Below are 27,191 nucleotides of genomic sequence, written 5' to 3'. Positions count from 1 at the left end.
CTCAGTACATTCTTATTCATGCAGTTATTGAACAAGACATCCTTTGCCCATAGTCTTGCAAGGTGATCTATTCACCACCATGGCTTGCAACTGGTCAAAGTCAGGGCTTTATGAAACTTTTGACAATACATAAAATTCTGAGATGGATTTTTGCTCTTAAATTTATTATTTTATAGGTGATATCTTCAAAATATTTTGTGGTTTCTTTTTACCCGGCTTATAAGAAATTCCTCTGCTTTATCAATATTCTTATTACATTTTGTCACCTGAAGGTTTGTCAGAAATTATTTCACATGGTTCCCCAGAAAAACAATGCAAATGGAAAACACTTTAGCATTAGATCATCATCTCTGGGTTTCCCTCTGAAAACCTACCCACTCAGAGGTGACTTCCTGCAAACAATTACATTTCAGTTGCTGCTCAATTAACTAGTTTTCTATTATGGTTTTCTTGTTTTGTTGCAGTTTTTGTATATTTCTTGGTTGAGTATTTTGTTTGTTTTTATAAAGTGGAACCCATTAGCATGACAAACATTTCACAAAAGTTTGGCAATATTGTATGAATTGTTGCATTTTAATCAATCAAAATATTATTACGGTTAAAATGCAAAGTCTTTTGTGAAAACACTATTTCCTGTAAAGGCCATCTTAATTGACTTATATTACACCACTTTCTCCTAATCTTTATTAATGAACTCCTTCATCAGTTGTTTAGATAGCCAGACTAATGTTTAGGAAGGCAAGGATTATAACTAGCTCATTCTATTTAGCTTTTATGAATATTGGCGTGACATTAAGATTTTTCTATTCTACTGGAACTTCCCCACTCTTTCCAAATTTACTGGAAAATTACATTTGCCATTTAAACAGACACTCAACAAGCTCTTTTAAAAATCTTGGATGCAAGTTAACCTTTATTCACTGGTTGAAATGTCAAGTTTTAGTAGTTTTTTGTTTAGTATCTTCTGTCAAAGTGGAAACTATTTCATCAGACTAAGAGCTAATAGAAACTTGCCAAGAACAAATTCTGCCTAATTTATTTCACTCACACAGTAACCGAGCAGCTAATACAGTAATAGCATTGTATATTCTCCTTTTAATGAGGCTTTTGATCATCTTCTGAGGATCCTAAGGAAATATTTTGTGGACTTTAAAGTGTGTGCAAAAATCAAATGGATAGCAGTTCCAGATAGTTGTTAGCAATAATCGGTGATAGGACTTACACAGTGTCACGCTGCCCTGAATCTGGGTGTGCTCAATATTTTCATGACTTCAGGAGGGAAGAGAAATCATGCTCATGAAAGTTTACAGTTGATTGGAGGCCAGAAGAGTAGGAAGAGAAATCAAAATTATTATAGCCAACTGAAGAAATGATCTGAAAAAAATGACTGTATGGCATCCAATAGTTACAAGTTTAAGGTTTACCAAAAACTCCCAAGAGTGTAGCCATGTTTTAGAAGCTCATCTAGTAATTTGATTGTATCATAGTTGAACACAACTCAGAAATGTTCAGATGTTGTGCAGAGGTTAACATTACAGTGGGATGTATAAACTAGGACATAGGAAATTATCCTGCTCTTCTTAGAGCTGCCTGGAGTTCAGTTTTGAACAGTGCATCTCAAGAAAGATATGAGAATATTGAAGGCAATCCAAACACGATTGACAAAAATGCTCAGCGGTATAGAAGACATGAGGATTTGTCTCGCTTAACAAACAGTAGAATGAAGTAGGCATAAGAGCAATGCTGAATTGTGTAAATAGTTTTGCAAGGATGAAAAGATTAATTGTTCTCAGTGACCATGGTGGTTTGGACAAAAAGCAGCAGACTTAGTCTGGAGCAGGAAGTAAAAGATACTGGGAAGAGTTAGATGGGAAACAACTTGGTATAGGCAAGTACAGTAGAACACTGGAATAGGAAGTCAAATGAGGCTGCAAAATTTTCAGTGCTGGAAGTCTGTAAAAACACAGTAGAAAACGTCATGAAAGATGTAAGTATTTTGAAAGTCATGAAATGTACTATATAGCTTAAAATCATATCAGATTGTTTGTCTATGATTTTTTCTATCATATATGTAAAATATAAAAAAAGCTTCTGTTTCCCCCTGTGTATTAAGAATAAAGCTTCTGTTTCCCCCTGTGTGCTAAAATAAAGAAAAATCTTGATTTTTCATTTTCCTGTTCTGTTTTCTTTATTCTACCACTGTTCACTCTGCAAGAATTTTATTTATTCATCATAACCTTCAGTTTACCCAATTGATTTTAAGTCCTATTTTCTGGTTTACAATAATTTCTTCCAATTTACCTCATTTTTACTATAGTTTAATATGTTTGAAAGAGCTGCTTTAATTTTCTCCCTTAAACATGCTGTTTTTCTAATCAATGAGGCCCTCTCTTTGGATTCTGGGGTTACAGTCTTTTCACTAACAACTGACAATTTTCTTAAGCAATTCTCAACTATTGTTCATAATTTTCTACTTAAAGTTATTCCTATAAACTGATCTTGTTCAAAATTGCTTTAAGATTTTTGAAATTAGTAATGCTAAAACCTCATGTGGCACTAATTTGGATATTATTCTCTTTGTGTCTATGAGATACCGCGTGCTTGGGTCAGCACAACTATTAAGAGTACTGTGACAATAATTTATTCATATATTTTTTTCCCAGCACTTTGATCTGAGCTTTGTTATGGGTGATGGTGGAGCATTCCAAGAACACTTTATTGATAGCTGTATGAGAAATTTCATGTGGCTCAAACCAAATATGTTCCCTTTTAATTATACTCACATTTAAATTATAATCCATTTTTCTCACACGCTACATACTTGTCCTTAAAGCATTGATATCACCAGAAAGTACTATTTTTAAATTTTGTTCTTCAAGGGCTAAGAAACATTCCCAGAGGTGTTAATTATTTATTTTTGCACATTTTGGCCAGCTCTGTAACTATGCAATGCTTGACTTAAACCTCAGGACTTAACACAAGGGGTATGACTCCGTCTGATCCCTCAATGCCAGAAGGGCTGACGAGGGGTACTTGTAAACCTGAGGGAACTCATGTGCCTGATAGTATGCTTCAGATCCCAGGAGTTTCTTAAAAATATTGTATTTCATAGAACCAACACCAGGAAAGGGAAGAAAAGGGAAGGTATTAATTTGTTTAAAATTCTCCCAGAAATAAAACAACAACAAAAACAAAATCAAACTATAAACTAGAATGTCACTAAAGTCACGTAAATTTATAGGTCTGATTGAATCTCTAGTGTGATGGAGAAAGATAAACACTAGAGGTGGGCTTGAACTCTGGACTGTATCTTCCCAGCAAGATGCACAACTTTACCAAAATATTTTGCAAAAAAGGGCCACAAGAAGCTTAAGATCAATTTGAAGTCCAAAGGTGAGAGAGAGACAGTGTGCAGGTCTTGTCTGCACATGTGTGTAAGTACCAGCTTAAATCCTTCATTCCTCCATCAGGAAAAAACATCAAGAAAAAACAGTGACTGGTATACAACAAGATATGTGAATCAGTGTGACAGTGTTTTTCTTTCTTCATCTGTTAATTTTGAAAAAAGAGACCAGCTTCTTTCCTAACTATGTAAGAGACACTCCAGTAATTTTCTAGATTCCAGTCTTTTGCAAGAAATCCCTCATAAGTATCAGGTTTCATACTCTTATGTTTTCAAAACATAAGTGAATATGTCCATTTCCTCCTTGGAATCACCCTGCAATGGGTTTTTACAACTGACATGGTTTATTCCTGCTCAGTCAGAAAACAAACCAAACCATGAACAAAAAAGCCTTTCTTTTGGTAATGAATGGCTAAGATCTGTAGAGGTGACTGACAATTGTAAGTGCTGAATTTATTACATTGCCTTACAGCCTTGAACACTGGATTCTCAGCATTTTCTGAAAATTAGATACATGGAAATTGTCATAAATTAAACTCCTCCATATAAGTAGTTATTTGATAATGTACTGTCAGCTGCTGAAAGCATGGGTATACATAAGTACATTCACACCATCCACTCATATCAATAAAATACAGCCAGATTATGATGATGTGGGAAAGCAGAAAACTTTTATTAACATTTAGTTAGTGTTTTATAGAGAGCAATCGAGAACTAATATATTGACACATATATTATGTTAGACAAACCAAGTTAAAAATGTCCTAATTAAACGTGCTTTTCAAAAATATCTGCATTTCCATAGAATGGAGCATCTAAAACTATTGCCCTGATTCTTTCTTAGACAGAAATGAATATTGTAACTGAGCAACCCAGAAAAATAACCCTGGAGATGATTCAGAGAAAGGAACAAAGCAATTAACTCCCTTTGCATGAAAAGGAAATAGAGATAAATTCATAGAATTTGAGAATCAGATTTGAAGGAATTATCCACCCCTTGCTAAAAAAATTAAACCTGCTCACTGAGTATTCTGGTTGCTTACATTTGTGTATCTCATGGATTCTGGAGAAGGTTTGCATTACTGTAGGTTCTTTCTGACTATTAAGGGAGTCCAATTATGAGAAATATCTTGAGCATCAGTGAAGTTGTGACTTATAACAGTATTGCTCCAGGTTGATGGAACAATATAATACTCCTCTAGATATTTCCAAAGCAAATAAAGTGTAAGCAGACTCTCTGATGTTCCAACCACTAGCACAGGTTTGACACTAGCAAAAAAACACCAAGAGAGAAAAAATGCATCTGGCTCATAAACTGTGTTTTGTTACTTCATTTCAGAGATGAACCTACTGAATCAACAGGATTTGACAGGCATGTTTATCTAACATAATCCTGCAAATACTCCATCCTATGCTTCACCAAATCCCCTTATGTCTTTCTGTCTGCCCTGCAAGGAGCTTGCGGGTGAAGCCAGTGGAGTGAAAAATAAATCTCCCCTGTGGTCTCTGGTTCCTGACCTCCCACCTAGGCTGGCTGAGCTGCACAAGCCTTCTGAGGCTGTCATCCCTGACACTGCTGAGATCTGCTGCCTATGCCTGGGTTTCACGCTCCTCCAGATCATGCTTGCTCTCACCTCCCCAGGCAGGTCTGTCATCCAGAGACTCGGTGCCTGGCTCACAGCATCTTTGGCAAAGGCATCCTCACAAAACAAGAAGTGGAGTGTTTATACCAGCAAAGCTCCTTTACAGACTGAAAGAGCTAAAATGCAGAATGTATTTGTCTCATCACTGTAAACATTTTCAAAAAGGAGCCAGTTTCCAGTTTCCCTGCTCTTTCTAGGGCTATCTCAGTTTTTGTAGCCTTTTCCTGACTTCTTTGTTTCATGAAATCTGGTGCGTAGCTTCTTCCCAATTGTTTTCAGCTTTCCAGTCTATCTAAATTAACTTGGCCATGCAGGTCTTTTTCCTTCACATAAAACAGACTTTTGTTAGAGCAAGGTATTTTGAACACATACTTCATATTTTTGACAAGAACAAACAAATAGAACCTCTAAATCTTATTATTATTACATACATAATACTTATCACAATTATTAATAAATAGAGTAATAATCATCATCATTAATAGTAATTAATTGTAAGACTATTGTTTACAATTATATTAATAGCAAGAGTAGTATTATTATTAATAATATTAGTTGTATTTGTTAGTATTAAGAACAATATTAATAATAAATTAAAAACCCAGAGGGACACACACACTGCTGACTTTATGAAAATTAATGATACGAGATTATTTGAAAAATCGAGTCATGCTCAAGTTTCCAAGCCACCAGTTTTAAGAATAATGCATTTTACACAAACTCTTTTACAGCTGTCTGGTTGAAGACACAGACCTGAATCACAGAGATAAAAATTGTTTGAACTGGCATGGGACACCCACATGGCAGCAAATCTTGCACTCCTGCCTTCACGAGATAGGACTACAATTGAAGTCGATAGTCACAATTTAATTTGATTTTTTTTCTTGGCTTTCTCTAATGGAAATGGAAGCAAATGAAGACCGGAAAGAAAGGGAAAAACAAAACAAATTCTTTTCTGCTGAGAAGAAGAAAGTAACACTTTTCAATGACAATATTTTCAAACAGAATTTATGACATTTTTACTTAAAATAAAATAATGGATTAAAAAAAAGTAAAGCTGTGTCTCTATCTCATAAACCTGGAAAGAAGAATTTCTCCCATTTGAATATTTTTTGCCATATGTCCATTTTAGTCTTACAGTCATAAATGCTGGGAATTCTTCCACTTCTCTGAGTTGTCCATACTGATGTCTAATAGATTTCCTCCTTACAGTAATCATCTTACTGCCACATCACATATTCTACATTTTTTTAAAAAAAATTGACACAACAAACACAAAGAGCCCTTATGGAGATATTCTCACTTGCAAATGCCTACATTAAAAAAACAGTCACTGAACAGAAGAAAATGAAGTGCTGCATTTTTGGCAGTGGTAGAGAAAGACATTATTGCTTCACTGAGTTTTACAAAAATAAGGAATTAATTTTTGCAAATAATCATACAAACAGCTTTCTGTTCTGTTTCAAGACATTGTGATCCAAATTTTAGTTTGCCACAGCTTTTTGTGGCAGGAGAACAAAGGATGTTAAATACTTAATTACCAGGACAGTACACGTGACTGGTGGGTTGAGTTGGATAAATGAGGCTGCAATTATTTCACCAGAGTGTGGCTGACTAAGATTGATACTTGGCCTTCACTCAATGGTTTTCATCATTCTACCAGAAATAAACAGAGCACCGACTAATTTCAATATGTTTATGCATCAGTAACTTAAATTGCTTTTGGAAACTGAAATTTCTGCCATTGGTTATAAAAGACAGTACAGTTTTGAATTTTTCCTCTTGTCCTGCAACTTAGAATCAATGTGTTCATAATTTTTATCCTCTTTATAATATATCCTCTTCCTAATAGCTGAGACCAAAAATAAAATAAAAACCAACATATTTTTCTTCATCAAAATCCCATTCTATTCTGCCTTGTTTGCAAAGATGTGATATAGGCCTTGCAGAAAAAGTAAGATATGAGTACAAGTTTCAGTTCCTTTCAAAAAATATATGGAAGCAAGAATTTGGTTAAGACCAAAGCAGGTTATTCTGCCACAAAATTTGGATCTTTGTGCTAAACCTTCTACAAAATCTAGAAATATGGGGTTACATGCAACCTGTAGCCCCAGTGCTGTGAAAGTGCATGATTGAAGGATAGCTCAGTAACAGTGCCAAAGTAATGCAGATATATATCTCTAGTTTGGAAAGGTTTATGTTCAGCCATCTCAGAGGTTCAGCAACTGATAGGGCCTTTACCTGAGCATCCTTGTCTGGTTTTAGTTATTTACCCAATTTAGAAATACAGCACTGCAGAAGCAGTGGTGGGAATGCTGGCAAGGACATAGAAACTGTGACCTTTGTTCCTCCTTCCCACCACGCTACCCAGTTTTGCTCCAAGAAGGAAGAGATGATGGAAGTCTAGCTGCTTTTTCTATACCAATGTCTCTGCTGCTGTCTAACAGCACTTTAGAAGTGCTGTTTCAATAACAGAATGGTTATATAAAATGCTCAGCATGGGCATGACTACAGAGATACAGTAAGCTGTGAAAGAAACACTGGAGTACATTAAACTGTCTTTACCTACTTTTTTCCAACTTAAACTATATCTTTTGTAAAGAAGGATATGCAGAAGAGAGAGAATTAATTAATTTTAGGCTCTTTCCTTAGTGTGGTTTACTATGTGGTTTATGCTCTAATTCAAGCAAGGATAAGCATAAAGCTTTTGAAGCATATCTCTGACTTTTGACACAGGAAGGAAAATAATCTCTGTTGTGAAGACTTTACATTTTCTTAACATTTTCTATATGATTTTCTATAATCTAAATGAGGCCTAGCATAACTTTCATATCTATTAGCCACTCTAAGCAAGGCTGTTGTTCAACGCCATATGGCTAAACAATTTCCATATAGTGGTTTTCTATTTATTTACCATAATATAAAAGACAGCTTGTTTATGTGTCTCAGATCAGTTCTGAATCTGGTCTAAGTTAGCAACATCATGTACTCCATATGTTTGTATGACATTTTTGTTCAGTTAAGGATTTAATTTTTTTTTTTTTTATTGTTAAGATTAATTCAAGAAACAGAAACAGAAACAGAAAAATACCATCTGAACGGGTAGATACCCTAGATCTCAGTCATCAGCAGTCTGCTCAAACCAGTCCAAGTAGGCTTGAAGGCGCAAGAAAGATGAGCTGTCTGATTTTAGCAATGAGATACTATTTCTCACACACAGAATACAGATCATAGGGCTAAGGAGAAGACAAACTGCAGAGGAGGGAAAAGCAAGGGAAGAAAGACTGATCTAGGAAAAGAAGGAATGTAGATATGTAGAGCCCTGGGTACACAGGAATTTATATTTTAAATGTGTTCCCTAAATTCCTTCAAGACACTTTCTACAAGGGCAGGTTGGATGGGGCTTTGAGCAATCTGACATAGTGGAAGATGTCCCTCCCCACGGCAGGGCAGTTGGAATTCAGTGATCTTTATTCAGGTAATTTCAAACCCAAACAGTCTCATGATCCTATGATTTTAAGATTATTGTCTGGCTGTAATACAGAAGTAGTTCTGGTTCCTGAAGGAACCTGATTTTCAGGTACTAAAGCAAGATTAATTTTCTCAGTGAATGTGATTGATGTGGGCTACCATGGTCAAGAGTTAGAATCGAAATGTGGAAGAATTACAAAGTTCAACTTGGTACAGTTTCAGGTAAGAGCCAGCAATATGTTACTGAGCAAGGCCAAAAGGAGGAAGAAAAAAAGTTGCTATTCCTATATCCACAGGACTGTTTCCTCACAGTTAAAAATTACTTTCCAGAGAGTTATTTCAGTGTTGGGCTCAATAAAGTTACTTTTTCAGTACAAATGCCATAATTGCTTTTAACTGCTCATCCATTGCATTTAGTAATATTGAAAATAATTAGAACTGATAAAAAAAACACAACTAAACAATAAATTATTTTCTGTTCTCTTAATTTGCTTATTTTTTTTTCATGTTACAGAATATTTTTTCTTCAGATATAGTGCATCTCTGATTTTTATAAAGGTAGGAAATCTTCCAGTTAACTTAAATAATGTGATGCAAGTGGTTATAGTTTTTCAGTATGGATGTTAGAGGTTGAGTTTGGTCAGCTTGAGAAACTAGAACTCAAGCATTAGTATATCTCTCTTTCTGTCTTGGGTTTCAAAATAGAGCCAGAAATTAGGGATTTTTTAAATATTCTAAAAGCCCAGGGAACCTCTGTCAATGTCAGATTTCAAAATAGTCCTTCTTGAAAACTCCAGGTTTTTTGTATATGAACATGAACTACTTACGAGTCCTTTCAACCCTAAAGTCTGTGATGGATAAGTTAAATCAGAAGCTGATATCGCTTAATGCAGAGAGTTGTTCATCAGAACTCAGTTTAAGGAGGTGCCACTTAGCCTTAAACTATATGATTGTAATTAGAAAATATATGAGGCAATAAAATATTCTTGGAGCAAATCAAGAACTTTGGAGATTATGGAGGCTTATGCTGTGTGGTGCTGCAGAGTCAGTATGGATAAATAATAAAGTAAGAGCAAAAATAAAATAACTTCATGAGGTAGACACTTGACTTTTCTGCTTTGAAATTCAATAAACTTGACTTTACTTCTTTTACTGCTTTTTGTGGGAGATAGTACAGATATTAAACAGCAAAACTTCATTTAGAATAAATTTCCAAAGTATTAAATTTGCTCTTCCACATCTTCAGAAACCTCTTATCATTTCTGATTTATGATGTGTCCATTTTCCCCATCATGCCCGTCACAATGCCTTCACATTTCCCAGTTACTTTCAATCTCCCCTAATCTCTCCCAAGGACTGGTTAGAGAACATGTTAAGAAATGTCAGTCAAATGCAGAACAGATGACATGAATACCAACAATGATAAAAGGGTGATGGGAGACAGAAATAAAAATTACTACTGAGTTTCCTTCCCCTAAATTTTCTTTTCTCCCCCCTTTCATCTGATACATAGAAAGAAATGGGGAAAATATTTTAGCTTAAACATTATTTTGTTTGGTCAATGTTTCTCTGTAGATTGCTGGTTTGGAAATTGTAATTTACAGTGTAAATATTTTTATAATGTGTATTATGTGTCCTTTATAGAGTATTTTAAAGAATATTTGTTAACATTAAAATTTCAATGTATTTCCTCTAGTAATCAGTTATTTAATTCTGAAAAGCATAAACCTGGAAATGGGAAGAGCAGCATAAAAATTAAGTCTCAATCTGCAGACTTTCAGAACAGCTTTCCTGGAAATGCTCTGAATATAGTACCTTAAATAAATGTAAAGTAACATGATTTATGACTTAACAAGCTACATTATTTGCAGTATTTTTTATTTCTTTGCTTCTATTTCTGTTCATGTCAACTATTGGAAAGAAATAGTCAAACACAAGGAAACTTCATAAATGCCTTTGAATTCCTCTTGATTCAGTTTGCCCTTTTCTTGCATTATTAGCATGAATCAAATCATCTAGCACTGAATTTCCAAATTATACTACATTGTGTACTGAATTAGCTGAACTATCAACATTATCAGGTTTTCTTTTAAGAACAGTGCAGTACTGAATCTCCATAGTTGCTATATTTAAATTACTCACTTATTCTTATCTTAATTTCCATTTCCATCATTTCTATTTGGTGGTTCATGGAAATCCTGTCAGAAGAAATCACAAACATACAACTAGTCACTGTGAGACACTGAAGTGATGCTCAAGATGTTGGAACATTTCTGAGATGGGTCTTTCTAATAGAGGGTATTTGTTAAAAGCAAATACTGGTAAAAGTAAACACACTGATACGGAAGATGTTTATTTGTTGCATGGTCTCTTGCAGTTCCATTTCCTCATTTTCCTACTTGTTGGTTCAAGAAGTAACCACAGACTCAACTGGTATTAATTTCCAGGTTATCCAAAACAGATGGAAAACATGAGAATGAAGAAGCAGCCATTATTTCCTACATGACGCCTAAAACAGCTTGGGATTTTTACAATAATTGTATCAGTGTACAAACATAATAATTGCTGTAGAAGAACCAGAGGACCATCTAATTTGACCTTCTGTCTTCAACTGAGCTGATGTCAGCCTTCTCAAATGTAGACATAAAACTCCACACAAAATTGTGCAATGCTCTGTCGTAGAGGAAATTATTCCTGACTCCAGCTGTTGCTCAATTATGTCCTGAAGCATGAGGATTAATGGTTCTTGTGACTTTTGTCCCAGCATGAATAATTGCAGATGCCATGATTATTCAGATCGATGGATAATTCTGTTCTGAACCTTCCTCAGTGCTTTTCCTTCTACTGATTTGTGGCCTTAAATGGCAGAAGATGTCACATCATTTTATAAGCACATCCCAGATATATTGTACTATGCACCAAAGAAGTAGATTCTATCTTGTCGTGAAGCAAAAACTTATCTGCAGAGAAATATTAACCGAGATGCTAAGTTATGCAATCATCTGGCTGCTGGAGGGTTGGAAGGCTCTATAGAGGGATCTGGACAGGCTGGAAAGATGGACTGAGTCCAGATGTATGATGTTCAACAAGGTGAGGTGTCAAGTCCTACACTTTGGCCACCAGGCAATCCCAGGCAGTGCTACATGCTGGGGAAAGTGTGGTTGTAAAGCTGCCTGGCAAAAAAGGACCTGGGGGTGCTGGTCAACTGCAGATGAACAAGTGCCAGCATGTGCCCAGATGTCCAAGAAGGCCAGTGGCATCCTGGTTTGTATGAGGAAGAATGTGGCCAGCAGGACCTGGACAGTGATTGTCCCTCTCTACTCAGCACTGTGAGGCCACACCTCAAATCTTGTGTCCAGTTCTGGGCCCTTCACTTCAGGAAGATAATTGAGGACCTGAAGTATGTCCAGAGAAGGGCAGTGAAGCTGGTGAAACTTGTAGTGATTAAGTCCTATGAGAAGTAGCTGGGGGAGTTGGTTTGTTCAGACTGGAGAAAAGGAGGCTGGTGGGGGAACCCTTCTCATTCTTGACAACTCCCTGAAAGGAGGGTGCATCCAGGTGGGCATCAGTCTTTTCTCCCAGGCAACCAGTGACAGGATGAGAGGACACAGCCTACAGCTGAAACAGGGAAGGTTCAGGTTGGACACCTGGAAAAGTTTCTTCATGGAAAAGATTATTTAGCAGTGGAATGGGCTGACCAGGAAGGTGGTAGAGTCATCATCTCTGGAGGCATTTAAGAAATAAATGGACATGGCACTTAATGTTATGGATCACAAGGTGGTGATTGGTCAAAGATTGGACTCTGTGATCTCAGAGGCCTTTTTCCAACCTAAATGATTCTGTGATTCTATTGTGAGCTGCTCTTGTTTCATTCCATCAAGGCTAAGGGGTTGAGGTTGGGGAGGAGAGTGGGGGAGGAGATGTTGGCCCGGTTTAACTTTTAGATCCTGCCTGGAATTTGCATTAGATAACCATAGCCTGACAGATGCTATGAGGAGGCTTAACCAGTCTGGTGAGCAGGCAGTCCCAGGAATGCTGAGAGGGTCTCCTATACAACCTACACCTTTGTTAGTAAGTCATTCCTAATCAGGATAGACGGTCCTCCCCCCCAAAAAGTAGCTTGCTGCATGTTGTGTTTTGGTTCCAAAGCTAGTTATTTGCAGAAAGGTATCCATTAATGTTCATCTAGTAATTTTATCTAAAGGTACACTCACTGAAAGCGGAGGAAAAAAACCCTAAAAATTCCAGGTTGTCTTTCAGTTACAAAGGAATCTTTCAGCAAAGTGTTTACTAGGTCAATTTTTAGTTGGAACCCACGACTCCTGCCTTGAATAAGATTATTTTGTTTTTAAATTAAAGCAAAATAAATAAGCAAACATTTTCCAAGAGTCATTAAAATTATTGGAAGAATTAGCCCAGTAGGTGAACTAACTGGTGAGGGTAGAAAGACTGAGATGCTTATGGACTGACCAAAGAAATTAAGGAACTCTCTGTAAAGGCAACATTTCTCACTACCCATGAAATTACTGTTGTCACCTATTTTCCAACGCATGATACATCAACAGGTTTCTAGCAGGTGCCTTAGGGAAACATTTTTGCATTCTCTATTCCCATTAGGAGACTGTTTTTCAGACTGCAATTTGGGTTGTTTTTGGCAGCCACAGTGACTCACTAGAAAATGAAACACATTTTTGATTGTATAGAATACACTCAGGTCCACACACAGGTGATTTGATCAGGAGAAAAATGGTAGAAAAGTAAGTCCAGATGCTCAGAGCCACTTCTGGAGGAGCCAGGCTGGGGTCCTACAACAAACTAATAAATGAAAACTCCATAGTATAAATGTCACATCAGAGAAAGAGGGAACCTGGAGAAAAAAAAGTTATGTGCACAGAAAAATCTCAACTGGTTTGAAGGTATCATCACCTACCTCTATTAGGACACAAAGAAGGAACGAGCCATCTGAGAGCTAGTAGGCAAAATTGTCTTGTGTAAACATGTGAAAATCTGAAAATGAAATTACAAAATAAACCAGCTTGTTATCCATTCCCCAAAAACTATAGACTTCTTCACTCAAAAGTGGATTTTTACACAATCTTAATCCAAAACTATGGAGAATAGGATGGATGCTGGAAGCTGCTAGCAAAAATCTGGGCATCTTTGCAATTAAATATAGATGAATTTGGTCATAAATGTTGGATTGAGAAAGGGGTTTTTCTTTGGTTTTGAAATAAGAGACCAATATTGGCTGTATCCAAACAGCAACAAACAAAATCTAAATGAATTTTTTAAAAAAGGCCAACATTTATTTACATATTTTTAAAGTGACTTTCTGATTTAAACTTACTTTCTCCCATGGTCAAAACCTGATCATTATCTTTCTGTTCCTTCCAATGCCCACTCTGAGCCCATGCTGTTTGTGAGTGGTCTTTTCTACATGGGTTAAGAAAGACTCTAGACAAGAAGAAATATAAAGATGCTAATTGTCAAGCCACACTGATATGGGCTAAGCCAGTTTGCAAGTGGCTTCAAAATCAATCAAAATGTTTCTACCTGCTTCCTTGCGTAAAGTGTTTGAGTAGAAACCTGCTCACATTTATTCTACTGATTCTCAGTCTGTTAACTGGTTTCTCTTCTCTTCTCTCATTTTGTATTTTTTCAACACCTTTTGTATCTTTTGTTTTTAAAAGCCCTCTTCAACAGCTATTGCCATCTTACAAAACTTAACCATGCTAGGACCTCCCGTCACTGCCTGCTCCCTACACTAAGGTATCCACAGCCACAAACACTATCCTTGCTTCTCCCTTTCTCTTACCAAGAGCCTTTTGGTAATACTTTGAACAGAGCAAGTAAGATATAAATTGTCATTCATTTCCATTCCTTAAGCAAACTTCAAAGAGATGGTACTTAGTTAAAACACCTCCATATGTTACGTGGATGTGTGGGTTTCCTATAACCTGGGTTCTTTCTGATCTCATAAACTAAGGCTGCCTTCTGTCAGCAGAGTTTCAGAGAGTAACAATATTGCCCATCTGCTCAAGCTGGATACATATGTCTGGATTTGAAAATTCTTAGTACAGACTGAAGGACTAGGTCAAATTTGAGAGCTGCATCAAGAGGTAGTAATGGCATGGAAAGGATTATTAGCTAGCAATAGTTCAAAACTAGCATAATAGCTGAATCTAAATTGCAGATTTTGACTTTCTAAATTCTATGTAAGTCCAGTGACAATGGAGAAGCTCCAGGTATCAATAAATCTATTTTATAAAAAAAATGTCTTAACCTGATTATATCAGTTTGATATGCATATAATGTAGTTATTCTCAATGAAAATATGTTTGAGCATTTCTAATTTTGATCAAATAGTGTTGGCTGTAGCAACCAGATACCACCTGACTAAACTACAGTTACATGTAATGCATACAAGTTATACTTGAAAGAGAAAAGGGAGGAGATATAATTTAGCCCAAACCAAAATTTCTTCCCAAATAAGGACTATTTTTAAATTACAATTTTTAAGCTTTTTAAACAGGAAAATTGTTCAAAATAAGATTTTCTACTTTAATTAAACCAGCATGTAATTGCATAGTTTATACAATAGATATATTATATATTTTACTGTTGAAAAATGTGCAGATTATCTAGGTGTGGATAATATTTCAGCAAATGGAAAGAGGTTAAAATTTGAGATTTGAAATGAGAAAAATAGTATAAAGCACTCTGAATTTTGTTGCTTACTGTATCTGCTAACTGTGAAGTGTCATATGAGGCATCACATGAATGTTCTGGCTTGTGCCTGCCCTCACAGATGGAATTCTGATGGAATACTGTGGAGCCCTTGTACAGCTGACGTCTTCTAGAACAGCCACTTCAATACTTTAATTATTTCCTCTGTAAATCAGTAATGGTGGTCATGAACACATGGTAAATCACAGTTTAGGGACACTCTAAATCATATATGTTCACAAGATATTCTGCCTATTTACAAAGGGCACTGAGATAATATTAAAAGGAGAGAAATCCTGGAAAGATTAAAAATTCTCATTTTCATGTCCCAGAATATGTTATTTTGAAGGATTCTCAGCAGCATTAGCTCCACCAAATCAATGTTCTGTGCCTAACTTAGTTCATTTAAGGGTTAAACCTGAAAACATGTGCTCAGCCTGTTTAATTCTGTGCTTGAGAGAAATCATTCCAGAGATGACTGAGTAAAAGACCATATCCACAAGTGTGTAACCCTTAAAGAAATTCATGCAGATCATTATGTCAACAGCCAGCCGCAGTCACATGGGAAATTTTATTAGGAAACTTCATTTGCCTGATGAAATCTCTTCATTCTCCATCCACTGCTAGTATGATGTGGAAAAGAGGAGGAGGAGGGAAAAAATAACCCAGACATATACACATTCTGGATATTTGGATGAAGGGATGCGTGAGAAAGCACAGCTTTCTGATTATCAGAAAGATAGTTATGAAAATCAAGGTTTATGGTATGAATATTCCTTTCAAAAACTACTTATGGGGAAAAAATTAAAATCACTGGTCAACAAGTTATTGCTGAGGTTTACATATGGGACAAGGAGGCCAATTATATGAATAGGCAGAAAACATGCAGGAATTGCTCTGCAAGGCCACACAGTAAAAAACATAAATGTATGTGGGTAAACCAATGTCGAGCTTGTTTACACATGAATAAATCCTAATTAGAGAAATGGAAAAATGTCTGAATCTAAATTTAAAGTGGAGACTGTTCATGAGAGTCATGGGTGACTAAAAGTAATTAAGGCCATCACTTAACTAAACAGATGTAACAGATTAACTATGTGTTTCTATGTTTGATGTAGATTTTTTGTTTTGGATACACAGCAGTTTAAAGATCTTTAATGCTGCCTGAGATACATCTGCCATTATTTTGATTTGGTGTATTTCTTGTTGCAAATGCATTTAGCACTGGCTGACATTTAGTTTGTCTAAACAATTGAAAGTGTTTACAACAAAAAGTACTTGTTCAAGCAAGCTGCAGTACAGAGAAATACATTCAAAATATAAAACAAAAGATGTGCAGAAAAATAAAATGCATGTTAATGCTTCCTTTTGCACTGTTTTTTGCTAGAGATATATTTAGATAAGGGTAGAAAAAGGAAGCCCAGTTTCATGCAACAGTACTCAACATAACTAACTTTTCTTAGCAAATAATATTTTTTTTCTTTTATTGTGTTGAGGGTTTTTATTTTCATTTCCAGTCTTGTAGAGCTCAGATATGCTAAGTTCCTAAGAGTAATTGTATTCCACCAATTCTTCTCTGCAAAATGGAAGAAGATAAAATAGCTATTGTTTAAAATGTTTTACTCTCCTAGCTTTCCACCCAGATAACACAAAGTTGTATTTAATAAATCTGCTCAGGTGATTACATTGGAGATACAGCTCTACGAATACGATTCCATTTCTCACATACATTGAAATTGGAACACTTATAACAAGGCCAAATTCTCCTCCTATTACAGGAGAGATAAATTTTATATAAGGTTTAGTCTATTGGCTTGAATGTTGATCAATTTTGCCATGCAAATTGATCAATTTGCATGCATGTGCATGAGAGAAACCCTGAGGTACATGCCTCATTTCTCTGGTTTCACACTTGCTGAGACAATGGCACACCTAATTTACACAGGGTTGGGAAAGCATAAGCTGAAGATGAAGAGTGTCATTCAGAATTGCCCAGAGTCTCATTTTATGATGATGAGACTTAAATGTTGTGTTGCAAATTCTCTGCATGCATTTAATGGAGGAAAAAATTAACTCAATTAGCTTTAATAGAAAATTATGACTGATGATGCTCTCTGGCTTCAGTTTGGCCAATCAAGTATATGATTCTCCTGACCTGAAACCTATTAGATTGGGGATGATTGTAGTTCCCCATCTCTCACAATATTGTGTAGAAACTCCTGATAACCAACAACTGTCTTGAATTGTCACAATGGGCCTCAAAATTTCTGAATTATGACACTTTATCCTTGCTTGTCCAGAAGCTGCACTTAGCAAGTCAGTCTCTGCATTAGCATATTTTTTGCTTTATTTCTTTTAAAGAATGCACATAACTAACATTTTAATCACTGAGTAAAATAAAGTATCTTTTGCAGATTTTTATAATGAATGTGTTTCCTGCACACTGCTCTGGAAAGTTAATTGGATTTATAGCATCTGTTTGCCAGAGAGCCACTCTCTAGCCTCTGGTCATGCAAGCTTCTATCACCCATCTAGAGTCTTCAACCATCAGTTTATTGAAGGGCAGACACCTGCAGTTTTCTTTGGACTGGAATATTCCTGTGAATCAAAAGAATTGACCACCACAATTAGGGGAAGGTACTCATGAAGCCTAATACTAGCCATCAATTCAATGATCCATGTGGGTCCCTCCAACCCAGGATAATCTGAATCTATGATTCTATTCCTGGGAACCTTTTCTCATGCATTTCATTCCCTAAAGGCAGTAGCAGTTCCAGAGGACAACTCTTTACTTCAAACAACCCCTACAGGAGCCTTTCACCTTCTCCATGGACTACTAAGACAGCTTGAGGAATCAGGCTTCAGCTGCTGCTAGGCTTGTGTTTTGTGCACTCATTTCTCTCTCATATATAGAGTCTGGAATTCAAAGAGTCGTACCACAAATGATGTCAGCTAGCACAGCTAGAAGAAAAGGGCCTTAAAGTACTAGGTCATCTTGTCTACCCTCTGCTTGCGTGGGGTCGTTTCCCACACAATGCATGAATATGCCACCCATAAAGGCAGCTGGTAAGAGCAGCAACCGAGTCTGAATCACACAAGCAAGGGGGGAGGGAAATTGTGTAAACTTTGTAGTATAAGAAGAGGACATTTTCTCCAGGGTTTTAAGGACTTCAGTCTGATGGCCCCTAGAAGCTGTACATCTTCCAAATGTTACCTCAGTAATGGAGAATTTTCCTGGCTATCTTGTAGCTTTATCTGCCTCCTTCTGTGCTCACACCAGGTGGAATATCTTCAAGGAAAGGACAGGTTAGGCATTCCTTATGCCTAGCATAAAGTGAACATACCTACAGTGACAAAACCAACCAGCCTAGAGAGATGTTAGATCTGGAAAGACTTCAATCTGCCGAGAACAAGAATGCCTGTTTAAACAGCTTTACACTGCTCAAAGGAAAAGTGATAAACACAAGGTATGATGCTGAAGGAGAGGCACCAGTAAAGTCAGAGTTCTGGAATCAAAGAAGTGACTATTTAAAACCACATCTTGGTTTTCAAATTACATGTGACTGGTCAAATGAACCTCAGCAATTTTTGTGGTATTCAAGTCATTCAGCACCTCCATACTGTCTTGGGAGCTACTATCATAACTTTTTATTCTCTGTTTTCTGTCTCTTTTTTTGGCTGTGTGAATGATCCCTTAAACATTTATGAAGACACCCATTTTCATAGACTGTACAATTGTATTTGTCTTTGGGCAATCTACATCCTGACAAAAACTGACTGAAATCAGGAAGCAGATTTATAAGCTATGAAACTATTATCTGTGTTTAAAAGCTTTAGACATGTTCTCTTTTATTCTCATCGGAAATGCAAGGGCAAAATTAATTTACATGCAAAATTTTCTGGATAAAGATCGCAGTATTTTGACCTTCTGTAAGAAAATAAATACACAGTCCATGATTGATAGCTGCCTCTCTGTAATTTTCTAAATGAGTGGTCAACATTTAATACTGTGGAGTGAAGGACATATTTTGACCACATCTGAGTCAGGAAATGTCAAGCCATTGGAATGTCAGAGCTTCTATGTATTTTAAATAGAAGATTCCAAATTACCAGGCTTGTCAAAAGAGGCAGGAATGTCTAAAGCAAGCATACCTACAAATTACGAAATGTTGATACAAATATTGAATATATATTGAGTTAACAGCTTAAAATCAACTCAACTAATTGTTTATAATTTTATCCGTCTTAGGTTTCAATATAGAAACCTATTTACATAATATTTTTTTTAAAATATGTTGTTTTTAAATAGATTGATATTCACAAACCCCTTAAAGATCCATGAACACTCATGGTCTTGCAATTCCACTTCCAGTTACAATAGACTGTCTTTTGCAGGATGGGTGAAAAACACTGGGTCCAAGAAGAAAGAAGAAATTTTTATAAAATGGTTTACTCTTGACAAGCCAACATTCCTTGTCCTGTTGCAGCTGACACTAGGGATCAAATGTAGTTTTTCTGCATTTAGTCTTTTTTATCACTTAGATTGTGAGTTCTCTCCAGCATAATCGGTCTGTAGTGCTGTGAGACCCTTTCTGCTCTACAAGAACACAACATAATATTAGCAATGAATAAAATAGTTTTATCTTCCTTCCACATCTCACTTAAGAAGCAATTTAGTTTTGATTGATGACCCAGATCATCTTGTGTCCGGTTCCATTCATGTTTGTAAAAATATTTACTTGCCCTCTAGAAAAGAATGGCCCCTGATGTAAGAGAGTTGATTTCTGAGCCAAATCTGTGGTCAACTGTCTCCTCCTCCTGAAATCCATGAGAATTGATCCTAACATTAGTCTCAGAGTATGAAGAAGTGGAAAGTTTTCTACAAATGACCGTCTATGCCATGCGGTTTGAGCTTTTCATGTAGCACATTACAAATTCTGGTGAAGGCCCATGGCCAAAAATATAATATTCCTAATACTGTTCTGTTCAACAGTTCACCAACTTTTAGAAGATTATATACCATATTGCTAGAACTATCCATTTCCAGGATTTAATCCAGTATCTTAGAATGTTTTCTTTCCTTGCTAAGAATGTAATTAAGATTGATGAAGAGTCTTTACATATTATGAAATTAAGCTATAAAACCAAATGCCATTGAGTTGCCAGGAAACAGTCCTGCCTGTTTTCTGACCTTCTGGTCACGGAACTCTCATATTTGACTTCTACCCAAAAGCTGGAATTAAATGTGTATTATTGTGTAATGTTTAGAAATTGATGCCTTAGACACTAGTGGGAAAAAAATCAGCTATAGACAAAGCTGCTTATAGTCGGTCCTGCCTCACATGTCCTTCAGTGTTAACAAAAGGGTATCTGGGACTTACTATCATGTTGGAGAGGGAGACAGCAAAACATGATTTTGATTTTCTGGAAGAGGTGATCTGAACAGTAAACTATCCTCTGTAATATCAAAGAACATTGAAAATAAAGGAGCCCAAAGTATAAGCTCAATTGACTTCAATGCAGTTTGGCCAAAGAATATTATGACTTACAGTGGTTAAATCCTGGTGTGTGCCTATAACCACTTCTGCCAACAAAAGTAGAGGAGAAACCATTTTAAACTTACATGGAAAGCATGGGCAGATTGCCTTCTCAGTAAAAATGATTCTGAATATGCATTATGTTTTTATGTAAAATGTATTGTTTATGCTTTGCAATGTGATTTAAGTTAGGAGTAATACAGAAAAATAGTACTGTGCTTGTAGTGCTTGTACATTGTGGAAAAAGCAGAGGAAGAATTTTTAAATTATTTTTTTCTTTTCTGCAACTTACTACGTGTTAGAAATCTTCCATGTTTAAAAGCTTTGTGGGTCTCTGCACATTAATAGAACCAAGTGAAAAACATTCCTTTCAAACAGCAGTATACTGTCATCCGTTTCTAATTATTTCATCGTACGTTCATTTGTCTTTGCTTTTAGCACATCTTTTTTACACATTTGAATTTGTTCTTGAAAGCCATTTTATAATTGCATAGACATATATTTTACAACAGCTGAGAAGACTATGCTGAAAATCTCTGTGTAGTGGAGGCTGCTTGCTGTTAGCCATCTCAGGATATTTATTCCTTGCTGAGCTATTAACAAACCCTTCAGAGAAATAACTTTACAGCATGGTAGGTTCACATTAGATGCAGATACCAATGGTGGGTTCCATTTTACCCAAAAGGGACTTCTTGTTTCAGTTCGTTGTGTAGGTTTCCCATAGAAGCTAAGGAAAGACATACGCACCTTATAAGGGCCACCTATTTTAGCTGGACAACTTAGGTTGAAACAAACTGTTCTTTAAAAATGGTAAAGTGTCTCCTTTGATGAGAGGGTGTAAGATTGATTACTTTAGACCGCACATTCAAATTTTAAGCTGTCAGAATAAGGAGGGATGGATCCTGCCTCATATGTTTACAATTAGTTGTGATTTTTTGCTCTAATTTCCTAACACATTCAATGAGTGTTTCTGGATAAGGCCCTCTTAGTTGTGCTGCAGCACAGCTTTCAGCTAAGACCTGAAATGGCTACCTCAAAAATAGAGTAAATAATAAAAAGGAAAGACTAAGTTCCAGCGTGGGTCAGTGAGTGCTGCAAAAGCATGGAAAAGAAAACTTAGGAAATGAATGAAAACTTAAACTCCTATGCTTAAATTACTGGCATACTGGAACTATGTTTTTTCACTATGAGAAACAAAGCTGCAAGGGACAGACTCACACTGCTCTGAGGACAGGTGCCAAGAGCAAGTCTGTCCTTCTCAACGAGCAGCTGACCCACATAAACAATTACCAAACAGAAGGCTTACTTGTACACATACTTTTTCCTTTATGGCACCTGCTAGATTGGCCAAGCACTGCAGCCAGTCCAGTTCCTGCCCCGGATTTGGAAGTAGCAGCTGTGATTCCCAGCAGCCCAAAAGCCGCTCTGCCGGTGCTCTTGGAGCTCACGCCCTTCTGGCCATGCAAGTGCACTGGAGCTGCGGGAGCATCCAGAGCTGCGTGCATAGAGACATTTTGGAATGCTCCCCTTGGAAGGAGCTGGGAAACTCGAAGGCATTCACTGTGCTGCTGGGACTCTGTGAACAGCAGAATAAACTTGTCTGTTAAAGGGGCCGTTTGGACAAATTCATCTTGTTCGCAAGTAAATTTTGGAAAGCCCTGTACACCTGCATCACTGTGGACTTTCTGGATATTAAGTAAAGACTCTGTATTTCATATAGACATATGAAAAATGTGTCAATATATATTTCAGAAGTATTTCTTCTAAAAGCACTTGCACTTTGAAAGTACAGATGGCCAGACCTCAAAAAATGATTTAACTGTTTCTTTTAAAAACAAGCCAAATATTTGCAAGGCATCTGTTTTTGGTGAGAACACACTGATCGTTTTGTAGAATATTTATATATATCTTGATGCTTACAGATTTTTAAAAAGAAAACATTTATATTGTGGTTTCTGAATCAAACAACATTAAGTATGTAAATAATGAAAGACTGGACACTTCTTTTTTAGTTGTTTTTTTTAGGTTAATTTTTTTTGAGATCTGGACTTAAACATAACCTGAATGGGCTCATATGTAGTTAGGTGCCTTCAGACATGAAAATAATAAAGACTCATTTGTTTGAGAGAGATTTCATACACTTTGATTGACACTGAATTATAGGCCTGAATTTCTTTAATGTAAGCATAACTTAGAAGTATTTCAGTTGACTGTGGGACAAATGGAACAGCTGAACTGTAAGAAGCCTAAGAATAATTTGTCTTTTTGCATCTGAATGAATTGTATATTTGTTTTTTTTTTTTTAATTAAGTCCACAGCCATGTTCAAATTCCCTTCTTTCCACAGCAACTGGTTTGGAGGACAAAAGAGACATAGGAGGGATTACTTGCCCCTTTCGAGATGGGTGTGTTTTGAGTTGTCTTCATAATCCTCAATTTGTCCCAGATTTGTCAAAAAGATTTTCCAAGTTTTACTGACCCTTGAAAAGAGCTCAGGCTGAACTTCTAAAGTATAGATTGCCTGTCAAGTTAATCCTATCTCTGAGCTCCACAGAAAGTTTACTGTTTTGTTCCAAGCCATGGAAAACTCATGCTTATGATTGAGTATTGCTTTGAGTTTTATGGCTTGTATGAGCCCAGAAACCCAGAGTTAAACTCAGCACATGTGTGAACCCTCAGTAACTGACACACACACACACAAACACACACAAAACCAAAAACAAAACCAAAACCAAAACCAAAACCAAAAACAAAAACAAAAACAAAAACAAAAAAAAAAAAAAAAAAGAAGAAAGATATATTGAACCCTGGGGATGTGAAACTGCCAAAGTTCTCAGAGCTTCAGTATATGAAAAAGAATGTTATTGCAGCATGAGAAAATTTAATGTCAGTAGAATAACATTATTTTTAAAAGTGTTGAACTGTCACACTGCTTTTTGAAAAGATGCGGTAACTTCTTAGCTTTAATTCTTTATTCACAGCCTTCAAATATTTAAACTCAATTTAAAAAAAGACAAAAAGTGTATCTATAGGGAATTTAAATAATGTAACTAATGGCACATAATTAAAGACATGAAAAATATTGTACTTGGATACATTAAAAAGCTGCATTACCTAGAAATTTCTCAACTTACCTTCTGTTTTAAAGTTTGATATATACAACTTGAGCATTTTTCAGCCCCAACATGAGTCCCTGAATTGCCACATGAAGTGATATTATAGTCACTTTGGTATCTGTATTCCCTTTTTGCAGGAGAGTGCAGATGAAAATTGAAACCTCACAGGTGACTTAGTCTCATGGGATAGTTGAACAGTTTCTCATTTTCTTTTCAGTATTTTGCACAGGTTGCAACTTCAGCTCTGAATTCAGCTTAATGAAAATTGCCATACTCTGGTCATGGTTTGGAAGATGGCAAATTCCTTTCAATATATTAACAGGGCAGTGCATTTCAGCTTGAATCAGTCTACTTGGGTATCAATATACTTGCAGTTTATGGCTACTTTCTTTAATTTTGTTATCTGTGAGAATGGAAACAATCATAAAAATTTGTAATAGCAGAATTTCAAGGAAAAGCAGATGACCATTCTGTCTGTAAGGGAGCAAAAAAGTCATCAAGGAAAAATAAAGTCGTCTTTCTGAAATACTGTTACTTACCTTGAGATAAGCACTATTCAGATGACATGCAAACACTTCTGAAAGACAGCACCTTCCTGAGAGGTGGCTCAAATCCTATGGCTTTTCTTCACTTAGCAGCTTGCTCTTTGCGAGGTTACAATTTGCAGTATGCAACACCAAGCAGATCAAGCCACTGGAGAAGTGTTGGCTAATACTTCCGTCAGTAACAGATGCTTCAATGACCATTACTTGCACCCAGATCTTTCAGTCTGTCCTCCGCTCTGGCTGAATTCAATGGGAATTTTGCCTGCATTATTCAAAATACTGTAGGATTTGGGCCTCATATTTGCCTAAGGTATTCGCTATGGAAAGAACCTCTCAAGAAAAAAAGACCCCAAAAATTTCTGTGTCATTAAAAACGTCATTGTATGTGATACGAGAGAATTTTTCTGCGGAACTGAACAGTATGCAGTAAATTTTGAGAGAAATACTCTCAATATTTTCAGAAAATAAATAAACATTTTACACTGATTAGCAATATCTCTTTATGATTTGAAAATATGTTAACTGTTTTCCATCCTACAGATAATACTCAGCATCTTTTTAGACAGGCACAGTGTTCCCACTCTTCTTAATGGCACATGATAGGGCATACAGGACAGACGTGAGTGATGATGGGATTTCACTCTCCCAACTTACACTGACCACACAGGCTTCTAGTCAAGGCCATTTCATTGCACTCCTAAGATAAATGAGAGAGGTGGACATCTACCAATGGTGAATTTTAGACTTTCTTACATTTAGAGGGTCGATTCTGACAAAACACTTCTTTGTTTCTCCTCTGTCATAAAGAGACCCTAGTTGACTAGTTTAGGATAAATATTTCAAATTCAGCTAATTAATCTCATCCTATTAGCCTAAAAGTGTAAGAGGCTGAGCCAACTTTCTCCCCTGTGCTGAGATACCTACTTGAAGCCACCCCACTGCTGATTTGCTTGCTCCTCTTACCAGTTCTCTGCAGTATTTCGGATGCCTCAAAGCACTCAGGAAGAAGGAACCTCCACCAGAACCAAATCATCTTGCTCTTAGCAGCCTTCTGTACCCAAAGGGAACACTAGTGGTTTAACCAACAGGCACCTATTCACAGACCTTTCACACATTTTATGTCTCCACAAATAAAGCCTGACTGAAATACCTCCAACACCTTATGACACCTCAGTTTTGGTTTACTGTGTTGCTTAGTTTGCAGTTGGAAATTTACTGCTTCTGTTGCAGGCCAGAAGTTTCCAGATTTTCAGGTGTTCAGGTTAGAGGCTCTGCTTTTTTACCCCCCGAATCAAACTCATATCAATAACAGCAGTAATAGGACCTGCTCCCTACTTCTCCCTTAAAATTTGCCTTATGTCCCTTTGGCCCCCATGACTGAACAGCATCCCTGCCACTTGCAGCAACAACAGTCCTGCTCCACTGTTCTCTTTTTAGGGAGTAGGCAGGGGACAATGACTTTGACAACTGTTTGCTTGTGTGCCCATGCATTGTTACAAGGCCAAGCATACAATTTCATAGGGGTGCTTTAATGAATGTCATATGTGTAATGCAAATCAGTTAAGCCTTTCTGTTTATTTAGAGAATAAAAATTTCTTCCTTAGAAGCCAAGCACCGCCTCTTATCCTTCTACTTTAGGCTACACTGTCTTTTAAATGACAACCTGATAATTGCAGTTAAAGGAAAATGTGTTTTAACACGTCCCTCTTACATTTTCAAACCTATTTCATCTTCACTTTTAACACATTATATATAATTCCATGTATTACTCTGCGAAATTTATACAGAGAGATTTATAAATTTTGTCATCTTTTATATTCTGTCTCCTTTTCTCATATATGTGTACTTTTCTCTAATTAGAGAGATATTCCATATGGAAACAAATTTTCATTCTCACCTGATGAAAAATGCCGCAGGTAAACTTGGTATGAAATGTTAGGAATACACACCATGGACTCTTTTCTTTTGTTTCCTCTTCTTTTTTTTTTTTTTTTTTCCCAGAGGTGGAAAAAGCTAAGAAGGCCCTTCCTAAAGATATAAAATATTAACATAATTTCTCAAAAGTATCAAAAGTTATTTTTCATAACAATGTTGCCCTTCTAACATATATTACATGACCAAAAGATGGGTTAATAGCTAATGATATATTTATATATGCATAGTTTGAAAAAATTTTTTTTCCTGATGAATCAAATAAATCTATGGATTATTTTATATAAAAAGGTTCATAAACCAGTTGAACAGTGCAACTAACTAAAGCAAAGGAGACAGAGGAAAAACAAACAACAAAAAACTAATTAAAAGAAATCCCTTTGAACATATTGGGGAAAAAAATTAATTTTTTTTTATTTGAACAAAAGCAGTGTTTTGATTTTTCTGTATATTTAAAAAAAAATTTAAATGAGTGCTTGCATTACCAAAGTTCATCAAATTAATATACATGGGCAGCGTTAAGGCATTTGATAATTGCAAGATGAACAAAGTTTAGAGTAACAAATTATGACTACATTGCATGTAGCATTTTCAATTGTATACTGTTTAATTCTTCTCTTGGAGTAAAGTATACATTCAAAAATAAAATAATACTAAGGTTTTTTGCCCTGAGAAAATATCGATTTTATTGGAAAATCTTTGTAATGAAGTTCAATTACCGTCATTGAAAATCCCAAAGGACCACTTTCAAAATCAGAAAAATTGTTTATTTTATTTTTTTAAATTTATTTTGCCATTAATTTGGAATCTGGTGGATTT

This window comes from Cinclus cinclus, chromosome 3, assembly GCF_963662255.1.
Source record: "Cinclus cinclus chromosome 3, bCinCin1.1, whole genome shotgun sequence".
In the NCBI taxonomy this organism is placed as follows: Eukaryota; Metazoa; Chordata; class Aves; order Passeriformes; family Cinclidae; genus Cinclus; species Cinclus cinclus.
This window is presented reverse-complemented; position numbering follows the sequence as displayed.